At 33.7% G+C, this 7,581-nt stretch overlaps 1 long non-coding RNA gene across 1 annotated transcript; it reads left to right on the top strand.

Annotated features, from left to right (window-relative positions):
* The first annotated feature begins 1,524 nt into the window (after nt 1-1,524).
* On the top strand, nt 1,525-5,741 carry LOC136228028 (uncharacterized). The gene is made up of 3 exons (XR_010688373.1): nt 1,525-1,764; nt 1,986-2,047; nt 5,267-5,741. It is a non-coding gene; the product is annotated as an uncharacterized lncRNA (long non-coding RNA).
* The last annotated feature ends 1,840 nt before the right edge of the window (nt 5,742-7,581 follow it).

The raw sequence follows: 7,581 nt of genomic DNA on the forward strand, positions 1-7,581 counted from the left end.
AACCGGTGCCAGGTGACAAATGGGACAGTTCCGTGAAGGACAGTATAAAAAACCTTGGTAGTAAAATTGCCGGATTCAGAGCGGCGCCAGATGCAACGGTCAAGGTCGTTGAGGTCCCTCTAGATGGTTTCAATTTGCCGCTGTAGGTGAACGGCATGTGCTGCAAGTTTATCCACGATTCCCCATTGAGGAAGTCTTCCACACAGTGGTAAGTGTTCCGCTGAACCCTGTTCGGAATAACCAGTTGATCTACCACTGACGGTCGTATCCAGGGATCGGTCCAGAAGTTCAACTTCGAGTTGCTGCCTATCCACCATTCACAATCATCATGTATGGTATTATAGGAGTCTCGGCATGAAGACCAAATCGATGAGGGGGAGATTACCTATTTTGGAAGGCCTGCAACTGATAGAAATCATGATTTGAGCAATCTGATAATTACCGAGTCCCCTTGTACCAGGTCCCAACTGAGCTTGCCCAGAAGGGCGTTGTTAAAATGGCGGAAGTCTTTAATCCCCAATACTCCTGAACTTTGATGCTGACAGCATTTATCCCAAGCTACAGTAACCAGCTTCCTGGAATTGATGCAGCCAGTCCAAAGAAAGTTCCTAACACCCCGGTTGATTCTTCGAATGAGCTGCGTAGGCCACTTATATACCATAAAGGAATGCACCAGCGCCCCTGTCAAGGTAGAATTTATTAAAGTTAGACGACCAGCAAAGGAGAGCATTGATCCTTTCCAGCGGCTGAAGGAGGCAAGGAACCGATCAGTAATAGGGGCCAGGTGGCGATTTCTAGGCGTGTTAGTGAATAGCGGGACCCCCAGATATGAGAAGTAGGGCGGTGCTGCCCAAAATTTCCCCTAGTTGCCGGACTTTGCTAACAGTGATATGATGGCTGAAGTAACAGGTAGACTTCTCCCAGTTAACTCTCTATCCAGATATGTCCCCGTAAAAGTCAAAGAGACTTTTGATGGAACGCATATTCTCAATCGTAGCTCTACCAAATAATAGCATGCCCTCTGCATATAATAAGTGTGAGGGGAAATTGAACCTCCGGGTGTAAGGCATGGGTGCGAAATTGCCATTTTCCTCCATTTGTATTAACCAGCGGCTGAAGAAATCTAATTCTAATAATTAAAAGTGTTTTATTTCAAAAAAAAAAATAATCAGTTTTATAAATTGGCTTCAAATTTCAGAAATTTAATTTAATTTAGCTTTCAGTTGCAAAAATTTATTGTCTTACCTCTGACGGGTTAAAATTTAACTTAGTATATTTACTAATTTAATTTAATTGAATTTTCAGTTTTACAAATTTATTACTTTACGTGTAACTGATTATAAATAAATGGTGAAGGCTATGGCTACTTTGTTGGAAAACAAAGTAAACCTTACTTTGTTTAAATCACCCTTGATTATAATGATTAATAATCTCTACCATTCAATTATATTAATAGATAATTAATTATTTTAACCGGTGAATTGGTTCTTCCGGTCTTCTACTCACTCCTTGTTTCTTCTACTCTCGTGTTTCTTCCATTGTCCACGGCTTACACTGAAAAAAGAGTCCTGGCTAGAGCTTCAAGATCTTGTTAATCGCCTCTTGTGGAACGCAAATTGACAGAACATTCCATTCTACTAAGAAAAGTGATGCCTCTGCTCTTTTTGTTTCCTTGAATTATTTCTCTTCTTCCTACCCAACTTTTCCAATCGACTTGCTCATACTCGACGACGTTTCTGGGAATGCTTGAAAGAGAAGAGAAAGGTAATTACAATATACTCATACTACTACTTTCTTATTTCTTTTTCCAGTTTTGGGGATTTCTTCCCAATCCATAGTCAAATTGAATTGCAGCCTTTTTCCCAATCCGCTTATCAAATTGAGTTGCAGGCTGCAACCCTTTCTTCCCGTATATATCAAGCAGACTTATGTCCATATTTGATGTTGTCAATTTCTCACAATCTCCTTATCCAATTGTGTTGCAGGTTTTTCTTCTATACCCTATGCTTGCTTGGCCCAGATTGAATTGAAGTTTTGCCTTCTTCAAGTAAGCTCGCCTTATTATGCTTTTCCTTGTTTTTCTTTGATTTTATGGTTAAATTCAAAATTATGTTGCTTGATTTAAGGTGTATTGCTTAAACTAATGAGGTTTGCATTTTCTTAAATTAAGCATGTTTGTAAATCCGATATGAAAACTTGAAGGAAAACTACCATCAATAATGGAAACATTAACAATTAAAATTGTTTACTACTTCAAGATATTGCTACATACCTTAGATTAATCCTATGTGAATGAGATAAATAGAATCCTTGAGGCAGCCAAGAGACTCTCAAAAAATAAACATTTTGAACCTCCAAAACACTTATAACAGTTCGAATAGTGATCTACCTTTAAGAACTGTATAAAAAGGAAGCACATGAAATAGTTATTAGGGATAAGGTGCAAAAATATCCTTAACGTTATCAACTAAGAGCAATATTATCCTTAACATTAAAAATGGTACAATTAAAGGTTTAAGGTTGTCAAATTGGTTCAATTTTAGACATCACTAATGGTTCCACTAACACTGTTAAACGTTTTGTTCCCCTAGAGTTTAAATCATGTATGTCTGCAATTTTAGAAACATCAATTTCGTTTTTTTGATGCTTCGAGTCGGTTCCTCCAGAGGGAAGAGAAGGGAATGAAGATTCAAAAACTGTTCTCGAAATGGTTTATAGTTACCAAAATGAAATGGTTTATGCTCCTCCTCTGCTGAATGCTCCGCATATATGGTGTTGTTATGCTTCGGCGAGCAGCAGTTCAGAAAAAAAGAAGCAGCGAGCAGCAGTTCAGAAAACAAAAAGCAGCAGCAGCCGTCCAAGAAGAATAGGAATAGAAGAGATGAAATGAAATGAGGAAAGAATTTAACCACATTAATGGGGGAAGAAATGAGAAATAATATTAAATCAAAATCTAACAAGGATAAAAACTGATTTTGATAAAAAATTCATCAGATATAACAGCAGCATAGATTAAGGGATGAGAACATAACAGTGTTAGTAAATCTGTTAGGTATGTCTAAAATTGGAACAAGTGGCTAACCTTGGACCCTTAATTGTACCGTTTCTAACGTTAAGGATAATATTGCTCTTGATTGACAACGTTAGGGGTATTTTTGCACCTTATCCCTAGTTATTATGAAGCTATTATATTACTTATGATTGTAGAGCATTGTGCACGGTCTTCCACTTTCAATAACCATTTTAGTTACGTCAGCATTTTCAAATCATTAATGTTTTGGACCATTACCTGTGAAATTCGTGCTATGGTTAAAGTTATGGAAGTAAGAAGAAGAAACAAGTCTTAACATTTTAAAAGGGCAACAATTTCAGGAGTAGCTTAGTTTGAACTGTAATATGTTGAGGTTCCCAAGCAAGCATGGAGATCTAGTTTGAGTTAGTTTAGTGACTAGATTGGATCTTGTAAATAGAAAAACTGTCAATATTTAACTGAAAATATTTCAAAGGAAAATCAATTCAAACAAAAAATAGCAAAAAATATATGCTCACAAAAGGGATCTAAACCAGGAAATTACAAGGAATTAATGGGACCAAATCTAGAAAAAGAGATAACATTTGATAGATCATGGTAGCTGGAAGAATGTAATTTCTCCTGCTGCTGTTTATATAATATTGATTCGATTATGCTTCAAAGTTCATTCTGATTCGTAAGTTATTCCTTTGTTGATTCTGATTTCAGTTGCTATTGATTCCGCTCTTCTCTGCTATTCTTCTTATTCTACTTACTTCACTTCCTAATTTTAATCCCTACTTACATCTCTACCTCTTTTCATCATAATTAACTATATCTCTGTTTTTTCGTGTCAAATTAAAATTCAATTTTTCCACTGGAGGATCTTTATACGGAATCCCCAAAAATCATAGTGAAGAGTAGAGGGATTCTTAGTTTATTTTATTTCTGTTAATCAGTTCCTAATTTCAATCCTTACTTACATCTCTAGCTCTTTTTTATCATAATTATCTGAATCTCTGCTTCTTCATGTCAAACTAAAATTCAATTTTGCCACTGGAGGACCTATAGATATACATATGGAATACCCCAAAAGCACAGTGAACAGTAGAGGGATTATTGTATCCTGTTGGTGGTGTTTATGTTAATCAGTTCCTAATTTAAATCTCTAATTACAGCTCTTTTCATCATAATCACCTGAGTCCCTCCCTGCATAGTAGATAGATTATCTAGTTGAATATAATTTGATCTGCTGCTGCTGTTTATGTAATAGAATCTCTGCCTCTGTCTGTCAAATTAAAATCGATTTTCGTCATGGAATCCACCAAAGGAATTGTGAATAGTAGATGGATTGTTGTATCTATTAGATATTAGATATTATCAAGATTATATTGTTTCAGTTATAGATCACACTGTATCTAGTTAGTTAGTCTATTATTCTTATAAGTTAGTCATTCACTACAACGTGAACTCTACATTGTATTTATACAGAATTACACATCAATGATAATCAGTGATTCAAACTCTAATAATAGTATCCTGGTGGTGGTGTTTTATATATTCAGATCTTGGCTATGCTGTAATTAAGTGCATTAGGATAATTAACTTTAAATCGCTCTCATTATTCTAACTAAGTTAATTAGTATTTGTTCTATATAAAATTTAGATATATAGGATTTTAAAGTCTCTCATGAAATATTATTTAATGGGTGGAGTGAAGTCGAACTCATACTCGGGTTGTCAGAAAGTAATGGAGCTCGAGCTCGAGTTCAACATGGGATTTAACTTTGATTGGCTCATGCTGTTCTATATACTTTCCCATGATGTCCACGCCCAAAAGCCATGCTCTTAGAAATATCCAGAACCCACTTAAGAGTTCATCCCTATAGTTAGCATCCTGCTGTTTCTCTTTATCAAATTTGAACAACTATAATTATTTTTAGTGCAATAATTGAAGCCTAGGTCCACACATCTCACTTCACATTTAATTTCGTTTAAGCTCAAATATAATCAACTTGTATTGTCTTGTCTACTGGCTTTAAAAAATTGTCCAATTCCTCCATTTAAGGATGCTGTAAGTATTTACTAGTGGTTGCTACAATAAATAAAGAGATAAGGTGCAAAAATTACCTAACATTTACAGTTATGAGCAATTTTACTCCTAACGTCTAAAATGGTGCAATTTTTGTTAAATGATGAACAAAATAAATCATATAAAATTTATAATTGTTTTAATAAAATTATGTTGAACTGCAGGTAGTAGACCAAGCTGGTTGTTGGATCCCCTAAAGGATACTCTGGAAACTAAAGTTTGGACCGAAGATATTGATGATCTTCTTTTAGGGGTCGGAAACTAAAGTTTGGACTGAAGATATTGAACAATTGCTGGAGGCAAATGGAGTGGTCGAGGGAGTCATATAGATGGAGCAAGTAAAGATGCAAAGTTTTCTAGTTGTTTCAGGAACTTGGCAGAAATTTACTCGTGGTAAACAAACAATATAAGGTTGATTCATGATTATGTTGATAGTTTTGAACATATCATCAAAACTTTAGTCACATTATGTTTTTTTGGATTTTGTTAATTTTAGTTTTAATTATGACAATATTAGAGGGCGAGCCTTGGCGCAACGGTAAAAACGTTGTTGCCGTGTGACCTGAGGTCACGGGTTCGAGTCTTAGGAGCGGCCTCTTGCCAATTTAAATTGGCAAGGGAAGGCTTGCCCCCAATACACCCTTGTGGTGGGACCCCTCCCCGGACCCTCGCTCAGCGGGGACGCGTAATGCGACCGGGCCGCCCTTTTTTTTTTTATGACACAACATTAGTGCCAAGATGAGGTTAATTGTAGTGATATTTTTTTTTTGAATGAAATGATGTAGCTTTTATCTTCTTCTTGCTGCAAAATAAGTGAAATTGCAAAACTAATTAGAAATTTACCGAAAGAAAATATTCTGCTTAATAACGGTATACATATTTGAGCGACTTTACGACGGAATAAAACGGTTTACCGACAGATTTTCCGTAGGTAAATGTATTCGTGTTAGTGCGTAAACCTGTTGTAGAGGCCGGTAGAGAAGTGTCGCTATTAAAAAAGCTACCCCACCGCCCTAAGAAAACCGTCGGTACCAGTAGCAACGGCAGCATTAACAACACATTTGCGACGGTTTCAAAAAGCGTCGATAATATTTGTAGCGACGGTTTTAACCATCGCTAAAGCAGAAAAATTCTGTCAGTAAAGGACTTTTTTTTGTAGTGCTTCTTATTTGGGATAAAAATTTATAAACCTTATGAAAAATAGAGTTTTACGTAAAACCTAGGAACTTTACGTAAATATTTTATTTTTAGACATAATTTACATAAAATTGGTTTAAATTTACATAACCTTGTTATTTTAAGAGTTAAAATCCACAAACTTTGTTGAAAATAGGGTCTTACGTAAAACCTTTAAACTTTATATACATTTTTTTATTTTTAGATATAAGTTACGTAAAGTGTGACTAAATTTACGTAATCTTGTTACTTTAGGAGATAAAATCCAGAAACCTTGTGAAAAATAGAGTTTTATGTAAAATATTTAAACTTTACGTAAATTTTTTTATTTTTAGATATAATTTAGGTAAAGTTTGACTAAATTTACTTTAACTTTGTTATTTTAGAAGAAAAAAATCCACAAACCTTGTGAAAATAGAGTTTTACGTAAAACCTATTGATTTTACGTAAATCTTTTATTTTTAAGCATAATTTACGTAACGTTTGACTAAATTTACGTAACCTTGTTATTTTAGGAGAAAAAATCCACAAACCTTGTGAAAATTAGAGTTTTACGTAAAAACTTTGAACTTTACGTAATCTTTTATTTTTAGATATAATTTACGTATAGTTTGACTAAATTTACGTAACCTTTTTATTTTAGGAGAAAAAAAATTAACAAACTTTGTGAAAATAGAGTTTTACGTAAAACCTATGAATTTTACGTAAATCTTTTATTTTTTGACATAAATTACGTAAAGTAGGACGTAATTTACGTAACCTTGTTATTTTATGAGAAAAATCGACAAACCTTGTGAAAATTAGAGTTTTATGTAAAATCGTTAAACTTTACATAAATCTTTTATTTTTAGATATAATTTACGTATAGTTTGACTAACTTTACGTAACCTTTTTTTATTGTAGGAGAAAAAAAATCAACAAACGTTGTGAAAATAGAGTTTTACGTAAAACCTATGAATTTTACGTAAATCTTTAATTTTTTGACATAAATTACGTAATGTTGGACATAATTTACGTAACCTTGTTATTTTAGAACGAAAAATTCACAAAACTTGTGAAAATTAGAGTTTTACGTAAAACCTTTAAACTTTACTTAAATCTTTTATCTTTAGATATAATTTACATATAGTTTTACTAAATTTACGTAATCTTGTTATTTTAGGAGAAAAAATCCATAAACCTTGTGAAAATTGACGTTTTACGTAAATTCTTTGAACTTTACGTAAATCTTTTATTTTTTGATATAATTTACGTATAGTTTGACTAAATTTACATAAACTTTTTTTATTGAGGAGAAAAAAAT

The sequence above is a fragment of the Euphorbia lathyris genome, chromosome 4, assembly GCF_963576675.1.
Source record: "Euphorbia lathyris chromosome 4, ddEupLath1.1, whole genome shotgun sequence".
Classification (NCBI taxonomy): domain Eukaryota; kingdom Viridiplantae; phylum Streptophyta; class Magnoliopsida; order Malpighiales; family Euphorbiaceae; genus Euphorbia; species Euphorbia lathyris.